Source organism: Anser brachyrhynchus, assembly GCF_964034855.1.
Source record: "Anser brachyrhynchus genome assembly, chromosome: 3".
Lineage (NCBI taxonomy): Eukaryota > Metazoa > Chordata > Aves > Anseriformes > Anatidae > Anser > Anser brachyrhynchus.
This window is the reverse complement of record NC_137696.1, coordinates 4,111,161-4,136,342: the sequence shown is the minus strand read 5'-3', so window position 1 is coordinate 4,136,342 and position 25,182 is coordinate 4,111,161. Positions and strand designations below refer to the sequence as shown.

At 37.4% G+C, this 25,182-nt stretch overlaps 1 long non-coding RNA gene across 2 annotated transcripts; it reads left to right on the top strand.

The window, feature by feature from the left end:
* Window positions 1-17,455: 17,455 nt before the first annotated feature.
* On the top strand, window positions 17,456-21,411 carry LOC308192409. 2 transcript variants are annotated; one of them, XR_013948787.1, is made up of 4 exons: window positions 17,456-17,729; window positions 17,859-18,500; window positions 19,523-19,740; window positions 19,961-21,411. It is a non-coding gene; the product is annotated as an uncharacterized lncRNA (long non-coding RNA). The 2 variants fall into 2 exon arrangements; XR_013948788.1 differs by having other exon boundaries at window positions 17,456-18,500.
* Window positions 21,412-25,182: the final 3,771 nt, after the last annotated feature.

Genomic DNA, 25,182 nt, shown 5'->3' with positions numbered 1-25,182 from the left:
TGCCACTTCCCAACTTTAAATAACAATGCAGAACAGGTTGTGACTTTCATGTAAAATAGGATGAGAATGCTGCTGTAAGTTGGGCATAAAAATTTGCATAATGTTACCAGCAGTGAGATATGAATGTGCAAAGGTACAATCCTTTACATATTTAAATAAAGAAAAAACTACACTGAGGTGCTGCTTCTGACATGAGTAAGTCTTTCTGCTTGCTAAGTTTCAAAAAAAAAAAAAAAATCCCTCTACTATTATTTAACTTACAGAATCACAGAATGGCCAAGGTAGGAAGGGCCCTGTGAAAGATCATCCAGTCCAACGCCCCTGCTGAGCAGGATCACCTAGAGCACATTGCACAGGATGACATCCAGGCGGGTGTTGAGTATCTCCAGAGAAGGAGACTCCACAACCTCTCCGGGCAACCTGTGCCAGTGCTCTGTCACCCTCACAGTAAAGAAGTGCCATCTCAAATTCAGCTGGAACTTCCTGTGAACTATACTTTGACTGCAATTATTTTTTCTTCTTGGAATTATTATTTTTTTTCTGGTTCCCACTAGTCATTTTCTTTGTATGGCACTTACAAATACCTTTGAAAAAAGTTAGTTTATTGTGAACAGAATTTTTTTCATGTAAGGCTTTTGTATTTTGATTCTCTTTTTCAGATTTAAGACTATTACTTTCTGAAATTATAATGAAGATGAATGTTATTACTAGTTGTTAGTCTAGACATTATTTTGAACTCTGCATGTTAAAAAACAGCTTTTGCAGAATAAGTAACTTCTAAAAAGTAGTTGCTAAGGTGACATAATGTCTCTTATAAGCTAGGTAGTTTTAAAAATCCACACACGATATGGAATGTTTTTCTCCTGACTACAGTAGAAAGGAAAATTAATTCAGGAAAATTAATCATTTTGACCAATCAAAAGTTCAGAGTGCAAATCAAAAGTTAATAAAAAAGAAAAAAGCTTAGAAGGACATTTACACTTAATGAACACTAGTATCTGAAGGTCAGAGTCAGTGATTCTGATGTTATAATATCTGAGGGTCAGAGATGGTGATCATCAAGGATCATGCTCTTTCAGGGTCTTTGATTACAAAGTCTGTCAATGTGTAGTTTTATCCAAGGCTACTTAGGATATAGGGGATGATAATAAAACTCTACATTTTGTATCCTAAACTTTAGATTTTGCAGTTCCTATGCTTTCAAACGATTCAGAATTTGAATTTAAAACATGGGAAAGGATCCTTGATTGCCTCTAGTCTATAAAAATGACTTCAGCAGAAGTTCAGAAGGGAGCCTTACAAAGTAAAGTTTAACTTTTTTATCTGCTTAAAAACAAACAAACAAAACAAAAACAAAAACAACAAAAACCGCTTTTCAATGTTTTCTAGAAGTGAGCTAAAACTAAACTTTTTTCAGTTGGGGGTGGCACATATCTGTCTTTCAGATGTTTTCTTTCCTTGGAATATACTGATGCAAAGATCTGATCTAGTGTATTAAACTTATTAGAACATTTGTTCAAGAAGCTACATTAGGAAAGCTAGCATTTGTCAAACCCAATAATTGAATAACCGCTTTTCAAAGGCGTTCTATTTTGGGCCAGATTAGGGAGCTGTTGATTTGGGGAAGTACAGTTACTCTAGTGGTTTGATTGGAAGCAGACTGAGTACTGAAGCAAATTTGACCTATGTAGCGAACCAGTTGATTTCCTGCATATCTTATTCCTTGGGTGAAGGAGAGGAAAAAAATAATAAAAATAAAAATTTTAAGTTGTGTTTTAGCCAACGGCTGCATAGCAGCGTGAAGTGGAAAACACTGAAAGGTGCGTATGCTTGTAGTAGAGGAAAATGACTCATGTCTTAAATCAAGCTAGGATCAAAGTGGTTTGTTGATTTATTAATAGCTTGTAATTAACTGTCAGTCAGTGAACTGCATATGCAGGATTAATACCAGCAATATAACAGATAAATGGCCATCCCGGAGCCTTACAAAATGTTAGTAAACACCTTCAGGTACCTAATACACCCTTCTAGAGCAGTCTCGTACAAGTTTGCAGTGATGTGCTCACCCTCCTGGGATGGCGTGTTCCCCTGCCTGCACCGAGTGCTTCCCCTTTGGACACCTGGGTGCTACAGCCTCACGTGTACCGGTGCTGCTCCATACAATCCACTGATCCACCCAGCCTGTGGGGACAGCACCCCACGAGGCGACATGCAGGCACCCCAGGAGCTCTCGATGCTTGTTGCACCCTGGGCCATCAGCCCGAGGGCAGGATTGCCAGCTCCCCGGGCCTCCGGGGAGCCTGAGGTGCCAGGGGGGCGTCCTCAGCGTCAGGCCAGACTGGGCTGCTTCTCTCTTCTGCTTCTCACAATTACAGATTTTAGTGCGTTTGGCTCTTGTTTTTAAGTTGACTCTTCTTTTTAAGATGACTCTTCCTTCCACCCAAAGTCTCTTGGTAACTGGTTGCTGTTTAACCCAGTTGATGGCGGCCTTCGTTATTAACCCGGGCAGGTTTTGAGCAAACACCCCCTCAGTTTTGGGTGTTGTGTTCACACACATGCTGAACTCATGTTTCTGTATTAGCAGCTGTTGTTATCCAGGCTTTTTGGCCAGGAGGAGGCCATGCGGATTTCCACCACAATTTCAAGGTGTTTCTTGGGATAGATAAAATAAGAGAGAAAATAAGTCCTTCTTGGAAAAATGTTTCTGTTGGAGCACTGATGATGAATACTGGAGAATCTTATTTGGCCTCAAAGTGTGCATGATAGGCCAGGAAGTATCACAATAGGGCTGTCTTGTCATAAGAAGGCTTCATTTTAACCATACCAATGAATTCCATCTAGTTTGTATATTTTTCTTTTGAATTTTGTAGGAATTCCTTATGTTTCATACAGGTAGAAGTGCAACTTCAAAGTTGAGATCTGCACACTGTGTGACTTCTGATCATGGGCTTATTCTTGTAATATTACACCCAGGGCTTGTGTGAGTACATTAAGAAAACAAGGAAAAAATGAACCTTGCGAATAATGTTTTTATGAAAATGTTCATACTTCTAGTCAAATATAACTTCTAGTTTCATAGATGACAAAACTACAGGGACACAAGCATGTTGAATACATTTCTGCTCTATATAAGCTCAGCTTTTAGCCAAATGTACAACGTAAGAAAAGGTGGGGGGTTAATTAGTACAGGCATTAATTTAAATGGATCAGAGCTCTAATCTTAAACTCACTTGTAAGGTGAAGTGCCCTAATATTGAGAAATGATTTATTCTGTAGAAATATCGAAAATTAACAATTTATTGGAATCTAATGAGTAACAGATAATACGTATTAGATGTATATTAGATTTAATTAACTTCAAATTACTGGAATTTGGATACTTGAATTGCCAGACTCTGTATTCTCCCAGAGCTAAGCTGCTAGTGGGTGGATGGCTGTAACACCCCTTCTTTAGCTCCACCATCTCATCTCTACAAAGTATGTACTGCTTTAGCATCTAGATGGCTGGTAGGTACATCCCTTCCTTCCAGAATCTACTTCAGGAATGTGGTTAACTCTCCCTTTCTTTTCTGTTCTGTCTTCTGTTATCTTTTTGTGGGGAACTATTGGTTTATTCAATTTCTGGAATTATTCACTGCTTTAATTTAATGCAGAGCTACAAACATTTGATACAAGGCTTCTGAAGTTACTTCCTAGTATCAGAGCTGTTTTCACTTTTGTAATTAAAAATGTAATTCCCATGAAGTACCACTTTAGACATGATGATCATGTTTCCCAGTCAGTACATTTCCTGACTCAGCCAGAGAATGTCTGATCTTTCAGGAGTAATACAGTAGCTTGGAGGCAAAGGCTGTAGCAACATTTAGCTGGTGAACTAGTGCTGAACTTGATAAGTAACCGGGGTCAAATTGTAAACTGAAGTCATAGCTTAATATCTGTGAAACATGAGTTTGCATAACATCCCATCCATGCCTAATTTTTGCCTTTGGATTTCTGCAGTTACCTGTAGTTATTTCTGGAATTCCAAAAAATAGCAGAGGTGTAGCTAGTGCCAGGAGGTTTTGTTAGTCGGATCTCGATCAGAGCGTTCCTTAGATTATTTTGCCTACAGGAGTTAGCTTAGAAGGCACTCTCAGGAGGCACTGAGGTGCTGTCACACCGCTGTTCAGTCAACAGAGTTAGAGCACTTGTTTGTTGCATGGGTGACTGATCTTCGATTGCGACCTTTCACAAAACAAACTGAAACATCTGTTGTTTTATTTATAGGTGAGCTTTCCAAATCGTAGCTTACAGGGTTTGGTTTGTTTTTTCCCTCCCTCCTGGCTCAGTGAATCTTTATTGTATGCAAAGTGGAACTTTAAGAACTGTATAGATTGGGTGATTGTATCTATTCAGGACTCTTACAGCCTGGTGGCTGTTACTTTTTGGTAGCTGGGAGTTAAATTATCCCTTATTGAGAGGGTAGGCTTTAATTTGCAGCTTCTGTAACTCTGTGGTTAGAGATCTCAAAGGTACTGAATTAGAAGTTAATGGTATGATTATTTATTGGCCTCTTAAATGTGTTTGGAGTAAACTTAGTTGTTCCACTTCGAGAAAGGATGCAGGTTCATGAACCCAAAGGGCTCGTAAGTGTGAGAAAGTGTTTTCCTGTGGCTCCCTACAGTGAGTTAGTATAACTCGACACAGACAAAATTACTCCAGTATTGACTACTGGGCAGCTTGGTTTCATTATATTAGCTTTCCCGCGTCTCTGAACAGCCACATGGAGGCTGTGCATCATTTTACATGTAAGTCAGAGTCCCCTGGCTATAAAAGGATCTAAGAGTTAGATGTTACAATACTGAGGGCTGCAGCATAGCAATGTTTTTGTAGGCCTATCTTTTGAGTTTCTGCTTTTGAGTATTGCTAAATAACTCTCTCCATTTAACTGTACTTTAAATATTGTTTGTGTTCTAGCAGTTAACCATCTTGAAAACACATCAGTGTGACTTAGTATAGCACTTGAGATGAATTTACAAATGAATCTTGGCATAAGACAAATGTATTTTAACACTTCAGTTTGTGTGCCTGCTTCCTGCATATTTATTTTCAACCTTCAGTTGATTAGCTGCTTTGTCTTGTGTACAGAAATGGCCTGTTTAATGCAGTGGGAAGTCAAATAAAAGCCAGCATTTGTTAACGGATGCTTAGAACAGGCACAGTCAGACATTTTAAATTATTCTAAATAAGCAGTAATTCTAATTTATTTCTAAAGATAGAACTATAACAACCCAATTACCTAGTTTCCTCACAGACTGTAATGAGTACAGTTAGCATAAAATTGGTCTATAAATTTAATGGGCAATTTCTTGTTCTGTGGACTTTGAACATACTAGCAAAAACGTGGTAAGCTGTGTTAGATTCTGTAGAGTATCTTGCTCCCATTGGATGCCTTCTTGACAAAATGCCTTACTGTAAAACGCCAGTCAAACCTGTTCAGTATGAGGAGTTCTTAAAATATTGGCTCAGACAGGGATGACAGTAGACCTGAGAGGGATGTTCACCATTTCTTTGAGAAAAACAATCATTATTTGTCTGGGTTAGCATTAGGGTGGCTTTTTTCCTTTCTAATGGAGAGTATTATGATTGTGGATTCAAACTTGTAATACATGTCAGGATGCAACTAATGTAAGGCCAACTCTGTATGTGCCGCCTCATAACTTGCATAATTTTTTTCAAAATGTAGCATATACACAGATATCAAAGACTAAAAAAAAGCATGTTAATACTCTACTGATAGAGGAAAGGAGTGCTGGAGTCCCACTGCTGATACAGGGATTCTCAAACAATGATTCAGGCAGCTGCTGCTGTACGTGTGTGCCAGTAGTTGTGCACACTGTTGGATGTAACCCAGCATGGGCCTTTACAGAATTCCTAGCTGATATGATCCAGGGATAATGGGAAGTTCTTTCTGACCATATTTTCATACAGTAAAAATAACGGAGATAGTCATAGCAAAGTTGCAGTGACTTGCTGTGACTGAAGTAGTAATAATTATGGACCATGAGAATACATACTTAATAAAACATGAAGTTTCTTTCACTTCTGTTCTTAAGAGTGAATAAGCAAACAAACAGACAAGGCTTGAAGAATAGAAACAAGTATTTCAAGGTATGTTTTCATGATGGGCTTCTGATTTGCCTCTCAAGCAGGCATTACTCTAAAGAGCGAGCCCAGTCCTACATAAAAACTGATCTCATTGTGTTTTCCTATTAATCCTACTTTCAGCAGTGTTCTTATGGAACAGACTTTCTGACCATACTTCATCAATAAAATTAATCTCCAATACAATGCTATTTTTGACAATGCAATTAACTGACAATAATTTTACTAAACGGTACACCTGAGAAATAAGAGAGCAGAGCAATAATAAAGACATTAAAATCTGTATGTAATTGACCGCATAAGGTTCGTATTTTAGTAAAACATGTCTCTTTTCTTTTTGATAATGTATTTTGCAGAAAATACAATGGGATATGTCTGTATTTGCAGTTATTATCACTTGCATTACATTACCTTGCAGTTTGTCCAGCTCTGTGGAATACAGCTAACTGGATGTTGCTGACTACTTATATTTAACTTTTTTTCTCAAATCACAAAAAGGCATAATGTTGCTATAAAAGTGTGAAAATCCCCGTGCTTATAAGTTTTACTCAACTTTGCAGTATGAATTGACCACAGGAGAATGAAGTTTGTAATGAAAGGGAAATGTAACTTGAAAACATACAGCCATGGAAGAGGAACGTGTGTGATGACCCTCAAGACCTGCCTCTTTTACCAAAAAGTAGAAGGAAACTAAGGAAAGAGAAATGTCTCACAACTTGTTTATTGAAGTTCACATTCAAATGTAACAACAAAGACTTGAAATGTATTAGCAGATCAAGATTAAAAAAAAATAAGTAAAAAGTAATGTTTTTCTTTAATCTGAATTCTTTCAATTATCAAATGTGTATTTTTCCTTTTCACCTCTTGACGCCCTGCCTTTATAAAGGGGAACCTTTATATAGTGTAGTCAACTCCCTGGTAGTTTTTAATTTTCAAACTGCGTTGCTTAGAGGTACTCAATCATAAATCACAATGTCATTTAGTAAATGGAAAGAAACAAACCAGAGTGCACATCATTTCTGGATTGAATGATAAGTCAGGTTGCCATGAATGCTTTGGTTTAAGACCTTGACATTCATTTTCTCTCTATAGGCATTTATGTCAGGAAAACTCAATTGTTTGAGTACTCACAGAAAGTAAGGGCAAGGAGTTCCCCACTATGACTAAAGCAAATTCACTGAAGAATAAAAGTCCATGGATTTTTTTTCAGTATTTTCTATAACAGCCAGAACTAAGAACAAAACAGAAGTTTCATAATTGGTAGCATAACTGTGAACTGTTTTTATTTGTTTTTAAATTAAAAATGAATGGATATTGACAAGAAAAAAAAGGTTAAAGATGCATGCCTACAAAATTGGAATGTGATATGACAGGAAAATAAGTCTTGTAGCTTGGCTCGGGCTCAGCTTTTTGATTCCTTGTGCAGAAATTAGTTAAACAGTCACATGTAAAATCTGACAGTAGGTCACACGAGTCTGTGAGTGGAGCAGCTCTGGAGCTGTGGCCTCCAGATTACTGAGTTATTGCAATCTGCATTTTTCATTGCTGAATTACTTTGCTGCTGGGCTTTAAAGCTGGTGATTACTGCCATGAGCTACTCAAAGGGACTAAAGTGTATAGCTACCGACTATGAAGCTGGCATTTACGGCCTCTATTTAAGTATCATCTTCAAAACAGCCCTGGAGAGTTACAGGGCTGGAAGGTCCAGTTTAGGGCAGCAAGCTCCTGATGAGGGTGCCTCAAAGAAGGGGGGGAGGTACAAAGAATTAGACAGTCTTACAGTTTCTGTCTGCCCCTTGTTGTTGATCAGGCATTGAAGGGCAAGGCACACAAAGTGTCTTAAGTTTCTGTAGTCTTTTCTCCCCAAATTGAGGGAAAGTAGCTGTTCTGAACAGTGGATATCTTATAGTAGTGTGTTCAGCCTGCGAGTAGAGGGACTTCTGAGTGCAAGCCCTTTGTTTTAGGACACTCAAGGTAGCATTTTTACTTCCTGTTAGCAAAAATAAAATCCTATTAAACTAGTAATGTTTTGAAGCTATGCTAAAGAAACTATTGCTTTTATGGGATTGCACATGCCTAGCTACTTAGAACTTGGCAGAAGAGAATAAGTGTATGAGTGAAGAAAGAAAAGAATAGATTTTTTTAACCTAACATATGTAGAGGTTATTCCAAACAGAAGAACAGTAGGGAATAAAAGTGTCAAAGTAATGACAGAACACTCTGAAAAGGACTCAGAAACAGGGCATTTGGAGTAAAGAACTCAGACAACACCATCAGCTAAACTGAAGCCTGAGATGTAAGTACAGGCAAGAGGTGTCGATTTCTGAAGCTGAAAACGAAAAGCCTGGATCTGATATGGAAGATAAAGGAATGACAAAACCAGGTACTGAGAAGGGTTTTTAGCAGCAGTATTTCTAACAAACCAAAGAAAGCAGAGTGACAGGCAGGAAAAGGGGTAATGTCAAAAGTACCCGCTATGGTTTCAGGATCAGAGAGAGGAAAAAGGATTTAGAGAACAATGTGAAAGGAAAAGATGCATCCCCTGGGCAGTAGCTTAGCGAGAAGAGAAATAGGCTCAAGTATCCTCATAATGGAAGAAAAGAGAAAGTTTGATGGAAAGGAAAAAGATCTAACAAAGTTGAAAAAAATATTTTTTGTTAGCTAGCTGGAGGTGACAAGGCACACCTTCAATTCTACTGCTAAGATTGGGATCTGGGAGTACAGCCAGCAGTAAGAAGAGATTTAGATCACTTAAAGACACAAATGACTTTTGGAAATACTGAGAATATATGATGTCACTTAGGTGAGAGTGACAACAGGCACAGAGCTTCCCTCAAGGCTGCAGGAAAATGAGACTTGTCTTTTATCAGCTTATGCAATGAGATGAAGTTGTCGAGGGAGGAGTTACTACTTGGCCTTTCTTTGACGTTATAAAGACTGATAAGCAAAGCCACTGAGAACATAAAAGATTCTATGAAGATGAGATTTGGAGTCTGTCAGCATCTTTTTGGTCACTTTGATAAGTCAAGTTTCAGAGAAGGAAAGGGAGAAGCATGCTGTAAATGCAAAGCCATTAGAACTAGTGGAGCAACAGGAATAACTTTGCTGTACAAGGCACTGAAATCAAAGTTTTGGAGAGAGGTTCACTGGAACTGATTTGGTAGAGAAGATGAGAGACTCAAAGTGAGACAAGAGTCAGCTTGGAGAGTGGTGTAGGCTGACTATACTGTAAGAGAAATTCGGAGTAAGTCCAGTATTTTTCAGCACTATGAACGAGCTTGGGTTTTAATGCCCAAGAAGTGAGGGGAAGAATGAATTTCTTTTGCCAGAGGAGGTGAAAAGCAGCTCCTGTGGCTGCTCTTACCCAACTGAGACAGAGCAGGGCTGCAGCCTTTGCAGATGAGAAGTCAGGTGCTGCAATGGCAGCTGCTGTGAGACCTAGCAAGTCTGACTTTCCTTGTCTTCCTGCATTGTTCTTTTTCCATCCTGCTGGTATGCATGGTTTTCTTTTCTTCCCCACACCCTTTTCCCCTCCCAACCCCAGCCCAGTAATTGCTTGCTTTGCCAATAAGGGAATAAAAATGAAGAAATGTCATACAAATGGTTAGACAAAGGTAAGGACGGCTACAGGGATGTCATCAACAGCAAAGTTGACTTTTTTTACTGGTCGTATGAGAACACGTTTCTGTTCTGAAAGTAAATATTTTACTATCTAGATGGAAAAGTTAAGTCCAGCAATCAAAGTTAATATTACAGGCTGATTTAAAGATACAGGTGAGGAAGTACTTACGGATATTTATTTGCTTCATGTTGGCTGCTTCATTTTGGCAGCTTCATAAGATGCAGTCCGTTTGTTTTTGAAGGCTTGAAAATATCTTGGAGCTTCTGTTGACTGGTAAAGACATTTGTGCTTAGGGTGCTGTCACCTCACAGGGGCACTTTTCATAATACTGAGCGAGCCTGAATGACTTCAGTAAAGTATCCATAAGACATTTAATCCTGATCTGAAGAGCCTGAATGCCAGTGAACCTACCAAAGACCTTATTGGCAACGGTTAATTATTTGTACCTTTTAAAAAAATGTGGACCTTTTCTTAACCCTAAAATCTTGAGCTTCTAGGTGTTGAGTTTGGTATGGATTGCTATATGAGACAGTAAGCCTTCACTGCCAAAAAACAAAAAGAAACTTACCAAGACTGGATGGTGATCAAATTGTATTTTAACACTTTTGGATGAAGAATCAAGTGAATGTTTCTAGAACTGTTTATTCTTGATGTAGTATTTAATTAAACTAAGTACTATATATTTAAAAAAGAACATCTTTTTACCTGTTTATATCAATTTTGTTACTTAATTTCCTTCATATTTTCATGAGTGAACAAGATGACTTTTTTTTTTCTGGAAGAGATTAATTTAGCTAAAGACAACATTTCTTTTACAGCTTTAGTAACTAGTTACATGGATTGAACACAGTAGATAACTTTTTTGTAGAGCATATTCATGTATGATGATTATGTAAATGAGAATCACGGTTGTAAAACCAAAGGATGTGAAAACCTACTATCTCTCCGATGTTCTTAAAAGTCTTAAGGCTTTATAGTGCATCGTATTTTCTGAACTGAAGCAAGAACTAAACCTTTGAAGACGGAATAACTGCAGTTTGTAGTACCAAACACAATGTGAATCGATTTCACCAATTTGGGAAATAAAATACACAGTACAGAATTTCTTAGACTGATTTTGCAGTTCAAAAACACTTTGGTAAAGTTGGACAAATAGCTAGCAGTAGAACTAAGTGCGATTTTACACGTCTGCAGCACATCTGAGCAATCAGCCTGACCTTAGTGTTTTAATATGCATAATCTATTCTATGGTTTAATGAGATCTTGAGCTATTGGCTCTGAAGATTATTAGTACCCTGGTGAATAGCCCTTCAATCTTCAGGCATGCAATGAGAATTTGCTTCCTCTTTCAATTCTTCAACTTCTTGGCTAGAATTTATTATTTCCCTAAATATAAGCAGCTGCAGAATTTCATTATACTTTATATTACCCCTTTCTTCTATATTTAACTTTTGTCTCATTAAATAGATTATATGCTTTCCTCCTGTAATTAAGTACAAATCAAATACAATATTGTAATATTATATTAAAAACATAAGAAATATGACGCCTTTTCAGCTGCCATTCTGAAATTCTTAAAGGCAGGAGTGCTACTCTGACAGCAATGTGTTCTTCCAGAAATGTCTAGTTAATATGAAAAGTGTATCTTCTCCTTATAGATGTGATAGTAAAGTCATAAATATCACAGGTGAAGTGTTCTGTTCTTTCCCACTTGAATTCTATTTAGAGAGAATTCTTTTTCTACCTAGTTCATCCATTCAGTATCTGGATAATAATGACTTCCTTCAAAGGTTTCTGTTGGATATGGGTTGTCTGGACACCAGCAATCCATACTGAGCTCAAAATATTGAGCAATATTCTCTATTGCTCAAGGAATAGTGAAAAAAGTGTGAATCTAGTGAGGGGTTATGTGTTAATTTCTTAAGCTTTCCATTTTATTTATTGACTAAATAAAATTTTCTATTTTCACTATGGATGACTAATGAGAATTCTCTTGCATATTCTAAAATTTGATGAAGATGAGCATTGTGGACCCAAACCTTTCCTTATATGAACTTGCAGAGTCCCAAGTTTAAATTCAACCCATTTAATATCAATCGCGTAACTAAGTTCCACAACTGAAGTTCTCTATAGAAATAAAAGAGGAATCAGCTGCACTGAGGTTGATCCCCACCTAAGACATGGACGCTCTTGAAAGCACCTTTCTCCCTTTACTGACTTTAAGGTAGTACAGGGCAGCAAAACTTCTGATCTCAAGCTGGCATGTAAGCTCAGTGGTCTTCACAGAGCTCAACATAACCAAAATGTGTAGTAGTGTATCTTGGTTCTTTATCTTTGGAATTAAGCAGGCAAATACACATCATTTCTCCAAGTTTACTTCAGGTATTATTTAAGCATAAACTAAGTGTATGTTGGTAGTCAGCCTGTATCCTAGAAAGATTTCTTTGGATACTATTATCATTAATTTATCTGCTTTCAAATTGAGTCACTAATTACATGATTTCTAAGAGCCAAATTCTGTTTCCCTTGGTAAGTAGAGGTGAGAAGAAGGCTTATATACTACTGCATATACAAGAAAACAAACAATTTCCATTATGCATGCATGCTGTCTCTGTTCTGCTAAACTCTGCCCTTTACTCTTGAACATTTTCCATCCTACAGGGCGTGATGCAGGAGCAATCAGCCCATTCTGTTACCAGTGTCTGAGTCAAGCTACAGCTTTTTCTTAAAAAGAACAAAGGGCAGGCATCATACTACTCTTGTTTATCTGAGCAACTGCATTAGAGCTAGCCATTATGAAGACCTTAATTATGGCAATTTATCAAATTAGCCTTAAAATGATACATACCATTTCCCAAATGCCATAGAATTAGCATATCCTGCTTTAGCTCTCTTTATGAAATTGTAAAAGCTTTCTTTAAAAAAAGAACAAACAAAAAAAAAGAAAGGAAATAAGAAAAATACCTTCCACTGCCCCAAGCTGAAAAAAAGCTTGATATGTCGTATGTTTTAACTTTGTTTCGTATGGATTGAAAATTGTTGAAACACACAAAATGGGTTTCCCTGATTAGGTTTTGAGTTTGTAAATTCCTGTGAAAAGTGGTTAATGCATGAACATTCCCACTCAACTGAGTAATTCGTAACAGGGACATGGCCATAGTTTACGTGGGAGGTGGAAAGTGGCTGAATTTGAGGTCATATGAGAACAGTTACATATTTCACCTCAAAAGACTTTTTTCTAAAGAACAAGGTCAGGTTAACTCTACTAGAATCATGCAAACCTGTAATTTGAAATGTGTCTTGAAGTGAATTGGCATATATGGAAGATGCATTACTTTCTATGAAAATATGCATTAGTGTTTTTTAACACTGATTATTAACAGATTCACAGATTCACAGATTTCTCTAGGTTGGAAGAGACCTCAAGATCATCGAGTCCAACCTCCGACCTAACACTAAGTACTCCACTAAACCATATCCCTAAGCTCTACATCTAAACGTCTTTTAAAGACCTCCAGGGATGGTGACTCCACCACCTCCCTGGGCAGCCTGTTCCAATGCTTAATAACCCTTTCGGGTTATTAAGCTTACAATAAACGCTTACAATACATTCCCTGTTCTGCCTCAGTTGATGACAGTGTCTCCAGAAGTGCTCAGTGACATATAAAAAGTAATCGATACATACGTTTGTGTGTGTATGACTTATATTTATCTTTTTGAGAGGGCAAGCCTTAGGCTTAAGAAAGTACTCTCATCTTCATTATTTTGCAAAGCCTTGAGGACTATGCTGACCTAGTAAGTCAGAAGTTATTCCATCTTCTGTTTTGACAGTAGGGACAGAAAGAGAAGAGACTCACTTTCTGATTTAATTGCTTTTCCTACAGTGCTGAAGTGAGAAGGAACTTTCTCCCCCTTTCACTCTCTCTGGTGGCCTCAGTCCCCCTTTAGTTGGAGACCTAGAGCCTACTTTGATTCCAGATTTGAGGCTTCTATGTCATATTTCTGTTTTATAACTATGACGCTATTAGCAGCTCTTAGGATCTGGATTGGTGTTTTATTTTTCACGGCACAATGAAAAGAAGTAGAAGACCTAGATCACACTCTGAAAAGTCTTAAAATTAAGTCTGATCTTCTGTGAGCTCTTTAGTTCTGTAGGCTGTGCCTGTCTTAGCAAAACGGGTGAATCAGTGGATGAGGATCACAAAAACAAGCAGGTGATGTGATGTTGCAGACTCACTAGAGTATTCATTAGATATGCATTTTGGAGGGGTGAGGAATTTACATCTAACTAGGTAATATCTTACTCTGTGAACTAAATGCATGTTAATAGTTTCAACTGAAACTAGTCTAGTTAGTACACACCAAAAATTATCCACAAAGCAAAAAAAGCCAAAGCAGGTAAGCGGGGACAATTAGGAAGTGTACTTTGAAAGTGTTTTACTTAGCAAAATAAGCCCACCCATGACTTTTTGGGTAAAAGATGTTGTCACAGTACTGCAAACATATTATCTGTGCCCAAAGAGTTCATACCCTGCATGCACAATCAGTCCTTGTGTCTGAGTGGAATCCAGTTGAAACCAATAGCTTAATACAGTGCAGTGAACCCTTGATTTCTATTTTTTTTCCTGTAACCACACCACAGGCGCTAATGAGTTGTACATTAAGCGTCAAAGGTACTTTGTGTATGACAGTGACTATCTTCAGCAACATTCAAGAAAAGCTGTTAGAGCAGGGGCCTAAAACACATCCACATAAATACCCAAACCATTGTTTCCTTTCATAATGCTCCTTTTTTGCCCTACTCCTCTGAGTAAAGCAATTTAGCAAATATTTGAAATTGTCCCCATACCTTCCTCCTTTCTGTTGTCCAAGACATAGTTTTGTGGCTAGAGGTTCTATTTTAACATTTTTAAAAGATCTTTAAACTTTTTTAACCTGACAGCAGTTGCTTGTGAACTGTAAGACCTAAAGTTGAGATGAAATAGCAGTATATGGTAAAACAAAGATCTCAAACCATCCAGCTTATGTTAAACATAATTAATGAAACTGTGTATAAACTTGTTTAGCTAACTGGAAAAAAATGCACAAAAATATTTCCAATGCTCTTCTTTTCTCCTTTTAGTAATTATTGGACAGCTCAAAAAAGCAAGAACAGTATCTAACTGTAAGATCACTCCTTAATAACGTCCAACAGCAAAACTCCTGAACAAGTTAGCACAAGGTGTGTTGTTTTGGGGGGATGGCAGAGGGCATATAGATAGGTTTTTTAGTTAAGAAATGTCTTGGCTCTACTATTATTGTTTTTAGCACGATTCAGAACAACTGACTTGCCTCATGGTCTTGCCTACGTAACTATATTGGTGAAATGTGAGAAGCAACCAAAAAGCCTCTAACAAATCAGCATACCAGTTGTTTTGCTAATGGCTCAACAGGAGCTGGATCACAGAATGAGAGAAGCAGAGTCTCCAGTTTGCCCTCTGCAAGGCAAAATGTAAGAATTAAAAGTTGGAAAAAGAGTCAATGCAAGTGCTTACACTGGAAATTATCACGTTTGCCCTTCATGTGGCTACAGATACAAGGCCAACAAGAGGTGAGAAATAATGTTTGTATTTATGAAAACTTAGTGTGTTTCTCTGAGCTCTGTACTTATTGTTGCTACGCTAATGTGACTATTTCAGGACTGCGAGTTGGCAAAATACGATATTTTCATTTTACCATTACTCATGTAAACTTGACATTCTACTGCTTTTGCATTAACGACAAAATCATCTTCTGAGAAAACACACATTAATAGTAGGAGAAACTTCAAATTGCTAATTTTAACTTCAAATGGTAAAATATTGTTCCAGCTATATAACATACACAGTTTCTTATGAAACTCACTATACTTTGGAAACAAAAACAGAAAGTTAAAATTAAGAATGTATGACTTTGTAAAACCACGTGGCCATGTTGTACGCTAAGTACAGTACAATCCCGTGAATCAGGGAAGCTTCTAGTTAACAGTTCACTATCAGGGTTAACGTTGCTCCTATCTCTACCCACCTGCTGCTTGCAGGATGGAGCTCATCACTATTTCCCACAAGAAGCTTAGTCAGCTCTCTTAAATAAATCACAATAGTATGTTTTTAAATTGTATGATAAAACCTAACACCTACTCTTGCAGTTGATGTAGGTTACAGTTAGTTGTAAATAAAAGAATTATTTGCAGGACTCATAACTCAACTGGCTGAGCAGATTTTTCTTACGTCAGTAAACCAGTACAGGTGTTATGAGCTATGGCTCTGCTGGCTGAGCTTAATTTCTATGAAATCTTAAATGTAGTTCTCTCATGCTTTACAAGACTAAATAGGGTGTAAGTATAATCATGTGAAGACATCACAGCTGCCATTTTCTAGAGTCAGATTCATTTCTTGCCTTAAAGCACTAGTAGACTGTTGAAATTTGGGATGTAATTCTACAGTGACAAAAAATGCATCGAACTACAGCTGGTGGTAAATTTTTCAATTATTCTTCTTATTACTATTTAGAATATGATCAAACCAGAAACATATTTCAGGAAAAAGCATACCTATTTCACTTGGCAAGGATTTCATAGGCACGATTTTGGGATGCTGGTGAAAATGGGAAGAGAGTTAATTGGGTGGTGGTGAAGTCCAAGCTCAGTGCAAGTCATCTCTTTTTTCATGGGAGGGTGTTGGATCTAATCTAGAATAAAAATGTTTTTGAGATCTCAAAAACATTGGCATTTTTTCCAGTGCAGACTACCAAGAATTGGGTACAGTCCAGAAAACTGGTGTCATTGGCTTTGAAATGCACATAAGCATATAATCATAAAGGCTAGGAACCCACAAATCAAGCTTCTAATGGAAACTGGTATGAGGTATGTCTTTTTTTGCTCCCTATTGCAGGTTTTTTGTTGCTACCATCTGGAATTTAAAAACATTAATGATGATTATGAGATTAGAAAGATAAAAATCTACAGCAGCTCCCACAGATATTAGAGCAAAGCTCTTTCCATGTGCCTGAGGGAAAAGTACTGTACCATGTGTACAATATTCTCAGAGAGATTTTATTTTGATTCAATTTGTTTTTATTAAATATATATATTTGCATAAATATAAATATATAAATATTATTAAGGAAAACAACAATATTTCAGTGCCTCTAAAACGGATGAAGGGGAAAGATAAATGCGTAATTTATGTACAATTTGCAGCCAAACATCCTGCTCAAGAGGGAAGGTTCAGAGGTAAAAGAAACAAAAAACAGAAACGCAAATATATATTTTAAAAGAAGATGCAACAGTATGAAATGAGGAAGGAAAAGAAAATTTCACTCTTCTACAGTTTAAGCTATGAAATGCTAGTTAAGTATAAAGGAAAAACATGCTGAAGCACTTGAGAGACTGTTGTCCAAGGCAATGGAAGCTTCATGGTTAAAAGTGACCATTTCTAAAAATGACTGCAACTTGGCACACAGTTTCTTGCAAAGCTGCAGTAAACTGCTATCATAACAATCTCCTACTATATAACTGCAGCTTAAATTGTTACCTAGTACAGAAATCCTTGGTCATGGCATTTTGTTTCTTTATAATCTTGCCTACTGTAATACGACAGTAAATGTCTCAAAAGAATTGCAGGAAAAGAATGGTATTTTTCAGGTTCTCTGTGGGAGACTGGAGCAGGCTGCCAGGCAGAAGTTTCAAAAGAAGCATTGCCATGTGAGATGTTACGGGAGTGTGGAGCAGCTGAAGGACAGGGAAATATTGTTATACAAGCCTTCTAGTTCCTGGCTACAAGATTTCTTGTAGAAAATAGTTGTGAACTGATGCAAATCCCTAATCTATGCAACAATTTCCATAGCGAAGTGGGAAAAGACATCCATTGACAGAGCTTTGGCAGAATGGACCTAAGAGGGGTGGCCACCCCAGGTGTCCATCTGTGGACTACATGAAATTTAGGTGAGTGAAACTGTTTTACTGGCAAAAAGAGCCTGATGCACAGAGAGTGGAATGAGCAGGTCTGGCTCACACGGACAAGGAAAGGAGGCGAATGGCAGTGGACTAACAGGTGCCTTTTCTTCTCTCCAGCTGATGTCATCCAAGCAGTGTGCATCAGCTCCTCAGTCACAGGGTAGGTACCAAACTGTGCCAGGCTTTGTATCCCACTCCTTTGAAATACAGACTTCCTGGGGAAGAGCAGAGATGCTGCCAAAGTACTCAGTGGACTCAGTCCAGCCTTGAATACTCCTTTCTTCCATTTTAAGAAGGCAGAAAGAAGGGCAAAATGTGTGGAAAGTAAGCCCTCACTTAGAAAAAGGAATTCTTGCTCAACCTAAGGGCAGGCAAAGCTGGTGTAAATCTTGATTTGGTTAGCACGTATGCAAACCATTTACAGTTACTTATCTCTTTTTTTCCCTAGTTCTTTTGTCTTAAACTGGTTATTTCAAAAGTGAGGCAGTGGTCAGCTACTTTTGTCATTCCCTCTGAGGGAAGGGAGCTCTGAGGGTGTTGAACTGCACTCAGAACAGTGAAAAACAACCACCATGAATTACAGGGAGGCTTCAGGACAATACCCTGCTCAGGAAGAAAAGGAACAGGTTCTGATCAGAGGAAGATAACTGCTTATGCCTGAAAATTAGAAAGATGCCCTTGAGGAGACCACACAGGGATCACAGGTTCAATCAGCTCCAGAGATGAAGCTGACGGGTAATCGCTGGATGGGTCATTTACGTAAGTAGTTTAGTGGCTGCAATAACTATTCATTATTGCAGCGCTATCAAAATGATGGTTCTCTTTTTTTTTTTCCTCTCCTTTTTTTTTTTTTTCATGGGCTTCCTTCCCTTCCCTGATCATATAGAGAGGAAAGCAAGAAAGCCATTATATTAAATAGCTCTTAAATAAGGTGGAACAATGAGGTTGGTTATAAGTAGTTTTTATAAATGTTACTGAAAAAGGAAAAAATAAATCAGCAGAAGTACAGCTATTAACACAAATGATAACTACACATGGGTTTGGAAAGTTCTTAGTCCAAATTAACATAACTTCATAGATTTATGTGGGTAATGCCACAGGAGATTGATAGCCTTTCCTTCTGAGCACAGGAGTAAAAGAAGAAGAAAGTTGGGCATTTAAATCATTGTCATCTGATTAAAGTTAAACTTAAAACAAAGAAATCTGGAAGTTCAAACTGCCTAAGAATACAACCTGGCGTAACAAGTTATTCAAATTTGCATGCTGAATAGGTTAAAGAAGCCAGAGAGATGATATCCATCAAAGAAAGTTGTTCCTGCAATGAGAAATCTAATCTGTTTGCTTAGACATTCAGCTAAGATGCAAAAGAATTGTATTCAGTTTCATGGTTTGTAAAGACACCCCATGCTCCCTGGACAGTTAGTTATTTGACCTCTGCTGGGGTTCCTATATGAGAATTTGGTATAATAACCAAAAACATTGACCTTCCTTTGGTCAAGGTCATGTGCTGGTAACCAACAGAAAAGATCACTGCCAAGGTGCTGTAACTTTGTGCTCCAACCATTAAAAGATAGCTTAGAAAAACAAGAATGAATGTTTTCTTTCTGTAAGCTTTGCTAATGAAATCTGTTCTCACTGGAATGCGTTAATCAACCCTGTTTGATGGATGGTTATTTGCTTGATCTAATGTTTACTGAAGTCAGCAGAAATCTTTAACTGGATATTTAATGTATTTTCTTTTTTTTTTTTTTTCCCCATCTTGCTGCAATGCTTTTGGTCAGTGGACTAGCTGAGGAAAAACACTCAAGAATTTGGGATGAGTATTGGAATGCCCTTGGGATGAGTACAAATGAACAAAGATCCAAAGGAAAAACACAAAATCTACAACAAAAAGAATCTTCAGAGTTACACCATTTGCAGCATAAACGTAACGGTAACCTCTTTTAGTTAAGACTGAAAGACCCCAACCACTGGGAGTAACCTTGAATACAATCTGCAGGTAAGAAACAGAAGGAGGAAGAGCACACGGTACAACAAAAGGTTGCATCCAGCTGCAGCCCACCAAGCATGCATAATTACGTGAGGAAGAAAGTACTGGAAGATGGAAGGAAGGGGGAGAAGATGAAATAATTTGTTATTATTAGAAACTAATTACTGTAGATACTGTGAATTTTGTTAAACAAAACTTTTAACAGATGTTTTTATCTTTCTTTTGTTAGGCTGCAGCTTTATTTCAAATAAACAATGGCTACATGCTGACTGTATGCAAACTCCTGTTCTGACTCCCTCAATAAATCCAACTAAAAGATGCTCATCTGGCATTTACAGATGTCCTCCCTTAAAAAATAAAGAAATAAAATAAAAAAATAATAATAATCTAAAGCTGATTTCACATACATCAAGAAAATGTATAAATTCAGTTTGTCTGAAGGTGAACTCAAGAAATGTACAGTTTGGCGTTATATTCTACTCCATCTTCTATCAGGTAAGGCTAGTCTTGATTCATGCCATAAAATACAAGGTCATTCGCTAATAAAGTTTATCATCTTTAATTAAATCCTGGATGAGGGCTCTGACATAGCACGTACAACTGAGATGCCTCTCTAAGAGGCAGCAGGCCTATTTCTGGCCCAGCTGCTTAGCCATCTAGTTCAGCATGAACTCTGAGTGGTAAAATAGCTTCTGTGGTTTTTATTTAGATTCGATTTTATCTCAACTTTAAATTTATGTGGTTATCTTCTGTAAGGTTTCATTTCAGCAGTGAAGCCAAGGACATGTAACATGCATATATTGAACCATATGTTCAGTTCCTTTAACAAGTAGGGCTCCCAGGTCCATGTGATTGTACATGGCACACTAAATTATTTTCAAAAGATGGTAGGCCCAAAGCTATCGCCCTCAGACCAGCAGGCTGAGCTCAGGAAAAGCGTTGATGAAACACCATTAAGGAGCTTTCATAAAGCTTTGGAAGGCCAATAAATAAATAAATAAATAAAATTAAAAGAAATTGTGGTGAGGTTGTGGCTGCTGGGGGGGTTTCAGAGAGCTGGTGATGGTAGTGGTAAGGCCCAAGACTGATATGTTCCACCGGCATCAGCTGTGTACAAACTTTGAGTGCAAGGATACGCACAAAGCTGAGGAAAGCTGCAGAAATAGTTTCTGAAATTGTAAGATTCTGTTTTAACGAGAATGAAGATTTCAGTTTTTGCCTCTCCTGGAAAAAATAAAAATTGTTTATTTTGTTTCCCACTTCTTTTCTGTGGTCCACACATCCTGATATATTTTACTGTAAATAACAGCTACGTGACAAACTTCTGCAGTCGCCATTTTGGTGTGTTTAGCCTCTCTTCACATCAGAGTACTTATTTAGTAAATACCTGGAATACAGTTTGTAACTAGTGGGGTGTTCTGTAAAATTCAATGTATCTACAAAATGTTTGAAGGAGATTTATAATATACTTGTTTTGTCTTTTTGCCAATGGTTTCTGGAGTGATTTTTATGTCTCCAGAGCAAACTGATGAACCTGGAATGAAAAGTAGGATTTAGTCCTAGAGACCAAAATCCCTGGTAGGCCTGTAAATTCCACAGCCAAGGCATTTTTATGAACTAAGGAGAGCACATGAGGTCTTCAGGTAAGGCATTTTCCGCAGTGTGTTTACTAAGTGAAAATGTGTTTTGAAAATTCTGCCCTTACTTGAAATTTATACTACTATCCATTATGCGTTGTCTTCAGAACTATATTTTCTATACCATATTATTGTACAGTGATAAATGGTTGAACAAAATTAAAAAATAATGAAAAATGGGCAATGAGATAACGTATTTTTACTATGACTTTTCTTGTTTGTACAGGCAAGGGAGCATATGAAATATAATCTTATAAGTTTAATCTGTGTTACTTTGGACACTACCAAACTTATGATTCATTAACAGGAACGTTTTTGCTATGTAGCTTTTGTACCAGTTATGTTGCTTAGCAACCTCAACTCCAAGATAATGATGTCTTACTGCCTGTGATTAAATAATGTTTTTTTGCCCTGTATTGTTTATGATATATCTAGCTTATTTATTTTCTTGTTTGCAAACTCTGTTCCTTATTTTTCATGCCAAATATAGCAAGGTATGTATACATCCCTTGAATAATTTTATACTTAAAATTCATCACATACAGTCACCTACTGAAGAGAATGCAGATAGCACAATAGTATTACAGAATTAAAAAAAAAAAAAAAAGAACACTGTACAATAATGCGAAGAACACATAATGGAGAAGTAGTCTATAAAATTACTACCGATACTGCTGAATAAATCCTTAAAACCTTTTCCGCAGAAGTGCATTGCTTATAACCGTGGATAATGCACTACTTTTCCGATTTAATTCTCCTCTTAAATAAATAAATAGAAAGCTATGGGACTTGTCCATATGCAGTGCTAAACTTTGGAACTGGTCCAAAAGAAGTGAAATAATATACTTTAAATGGTAACAAATGCCTTCCGATGCTGTTAGTAGATGGATCAATGTAGTTTAAGTATTTACAGAAGTCTGTTGGACCTCAGCATTAACAGTATTCTGAGCTATCATCTGAAGGACGTCACACATGAAAATGGATATGGGGTGACTATCTATTGAATATATTTCAAGTGATTCTGTTAATTCCTGCAGAGCTTATCACCATGGTGACAGTGACAGAAATTAAACAAACTGGAAAAAATTTAATTTGATCCATCCTGAATAAGATTCTGATGGGAATCACATCTAGAGTGATGATCACATTCAGAGTCACATTTAAGCAGTGGGAGCCAAATTCAAGAGTGACAGCTCTTCAGCATATTATACGGGCCAAGCCTGCTCCAAGGAGGGGTTCTGTCCACAGATTTGGTCTCTGTATCATACATTAAATTCTGTCTTGCACCATCTAGGAAGTAGTGGTTTTGGAATGGAGGCCTAGATAGGAGCTACTGATGTGAAATGTGTGCTTCCAACATACTGGCATTAAATCAGTGATTCTGCACGATATAGAAATTTGTGACTGAAGTACTAATATTCACGTGGAATGTGGATGCAATATGAAGGGAAGTATGTGGCAGCGCCAGCAGTTACAGCAAAATAAGCATTAAGAGACTGGGACTTGTATTGAACGCTCAGGACACTGCTCCCAGGACTCTTCACCCAGTTGTAACCTTGAGGAATATGTTTAAATCCAAACAAGAACGCTTGCACTCTATACAACCACAGCACAGATGATTCCTCTGGAAAACCCTGCATCCTAAACCTAGGAGGATGGCAACAAGTTGCAGCACATCATGTATGCCAATGCTTTCTGGTTTCCCAACAGGAGAACGTGTATTTCAAACAAACAGGGAGAAACACACAATGTGTAGCAAGCTTAGCTAAAACTTAGGGAGCTACTGTAGTCAGAACCAAAACACTAGCTGCCAAAACAAGTAAATGGCTTCTCTTTGTGCTACAGTATTACTTTCATTCGGAATCCTGTCAATTTATTCAAGAGATGTGAACAACTCCTTGTAGTAGGACATTTACCTGCTGTTTTGAAGGGCTTCTAATGTATCAAGTTACTTACGGTTCCCATCTACTCATTTTTATTTCAACAATGATCCTTTCTTAGAAATAGAGAAATTCTGTTCTAGCTGAGCATTTGGAGTAGGTTTATAATTACTGAACTTCACTTTCACGGTGACGTTGAGTATGTGAGGATGTTACAGAAGGCAGGGGGGGAAGGTATCTGTAATATTTCAATTATATTCACGTCTACAGTGAACTTATTGTAATATTAGCTGCTTTAGACTAATGACGTAAAATCTCAGTGAACTCCTACTGGATCCTTCTGGAATTTCATAAATATTTTTGTGATAAATATTTTGAAAAACAGATGTTTCGCCTCCATAGAAGTTGGAAGTTTTCCTGTGTAGGGTGCAGTACCTCCACGTAAAGCATTTGTTTCAAATGTATACTCTCCAGATGCGTAACAGATCTGAGATTGTGTTTGGTATCTAGTTTGAACTGGAAACCCTGTCTGCTCATCCTGTTGTTGCCATGGTTGCCATGGGATCTCAAGCAAATAAAAAAGTGTTCTTCAGAAGGAAATTCATGCAACCAAAATGCAGAAACCTTGTGAAGAGCAATACTGAGGCCTAACGAGAACAGAGAAGGGTCAAATAAAATACCCTCTTGAGCGATGGGGAATTCTGTTAAGTTTAGTTTATTTTTACTTTATCTTGCACCAAAGAAGAATGCTTACACAAGTAAAGCTTTGGCATCTGGAGATCCTCCTGTACTTGAAATCAGAGATAGTATAATTAAAATACTTTCTGTTATGCTGGACTAAATATTATCCTGTACAAAATTGTCAGTGGGAAACATCCAGGAGGCTGTTAACAGGCATATAAGGCTGAGGATCTCATCCACTATTAATTATGAATGAAACTAATAGAATTTGGAGCACCTGATTTCTTTTCATAATGAGATCCCCAGTGGGGAGGAGTTAACAGTGATAATGTTGGCAGGCTCTGGAGTTAAAGGTACGCTAAATGATAGAGAGTTGTAATGGGAAGTGAATCTTGTATGAGTCGAGAGAAAACGGCTACTGGGAATAACAGGGTATTTTTAAAGGAATCCCTATCACCCATGTAGTTAGCGCATATGTAGTCACAAAGGAGTTTTACTCAGACCAGAATTCTTCTAAGTGATATCTGGCATGTAAGAAACTTGAGCAAATTAGAAACATACCGTTGTTATAACTTTTTTTTTTATATAGCTATTCTTTTTCCTACAGGAAAACATTTGGATCCTGCTAACGTTTATAGACAAAGGTGTAGCTTTGACAGTTAAATATAGTTTTCACTGGTAGTGTACCAACATCTGAAATAAACTGTTCAAAACAACTCTCACATTATACAGTTACTCAAAATTCAGATTTAAAACCTTCATGGGGGATCATATTTAATATTTAGTTAAACATTGCCAATTATCTTTGGAACAACCGAATAAAACAGAATTCTATCACTCGTCACAAAAAGTGATATGGAACAGCCTAATCCAGTACGAACGGAGCTCTGGACATTAGCAACCCTTTCAAAGAATAAAAAGGAAGTACATTATAAAGGTTCAATGGCTCTCATTAAAATTAGTTATTCCCAACACTGATCAGGAAACATGATCCTCTTAAAACGATCTCAGAGAGGATACTGCTGTTTTGATAATTATGAGGCCCCAATTTATGCTAAGTTATAAGTAAAAGTAAACCACATCTTACTGCTGTTCAAATATTTATAAGCTTTCCAGCTGAGCAGTGCTAATTAAAGCTTTATACACTTAAAAAGAAAATTTAAAATCGTACTTCTAGCTTGGCTTTTATGAAATCCTTTTTCACCAGGTTGTCATATAGCAGCATAGCTGCAATGACTTTGCATGCAGAAGGC